Below are 794 nucleotides of genomic sequence, written 5' to 3'. Positions count from 1 at the left end.
GCCTGCCAAGAATCCCGACCTGAACCGTATGGAATACCTCTGGGACGAGACAGATACAGCTTCGCTCCAGATCCCAGCGGCCAGGATAACTGCCTTCTCTAACCTCGGGTCCTAATGGAATAATAGGCTGCCATTCCCTTATAGACATTCAGACACCTAATTGACAGTGTTCTCAGCAGAATTCAAGACGTCATGAAGGCGACGGGAGGACATGCTCCATATTACTGTCCACTAATAGGTGTCTGGATGGGCAACGGCCTTGTCGCAGTGGATACACCGGTTCCCGTGAGATCACCGAAGTTAAGCGCTGTTGGGCGTGGCCGGCACTTGGATGGGTGACCATCCAACCTCCATGCGCTGTTGCCATTTTTCGGGGTGCACTCAGCCTCGTGATGCCAATTGAAGAGCTACTCGACCGAATAGTAGCGGTCAAGAATACCATCATAACGACCAGGAGAGCGGCGTGCTGATCCCACGCCCCTCCTATCCGCATCCTCCTCTGAGGATGACACGGCGGTCGGATGGTCCCGGCAGGCCAATCGTGGTCTGAAGACGGAGTGCTATAATAGGTGTCGGGATACTTTTGATCAGATGGTGTATTTATTTATTCGCTTCGTTACGGTGGTCAGAGTATACGATACAAGCAACTATGCAACATTGTTTGAGGAGAACTCAGATCTACAGCCAGCGAGAAGTATTAAAGAGGCTGCGCGTTAGAGCCATTATAAAAGACTCGGTGGCTGGCTCTCTCTGATGTTTGGTGTACTGTTAGCAAGCTTCCTTATTCTTGTGGG

The 794-nt window shown here is 51.3% G+C and overlaps 1 pseudogene; it reads left to right on the top strand.

Annotated features, from left to right (window-relative positions):
- The first annotated feature begins 249 nt into the window (after positions 1 to 249).
- Positions 250 to 366, top strand: LOC124796573 (annotated as a pseudogene).
- The last annotated feature ends 428 nt before the right edge of the window (positions 367 to 794 follow it).

The sequence above is a fragment of the Schistocerca piceifrons genome, chromosome 4, assembly GCF_021461385.2.
Source record: "Schistocerca piceifrons isolate TAMUIC-IGC-003096 chromosome 4, iqSchPice1.1, whole genome shotgun sequence".
Lineage (NCBI taxonomy): Eukaryota > Metazoa > Arthropoda > Insecta > Orthoptera > Acrididae > Schistocerca > Schistocerca piceifrons.
The sequence above is the reverse complement of the archived record's forward strand: the minus strand, read 5'-3'. Positions and strand labels throughout refer to the sequence as shown.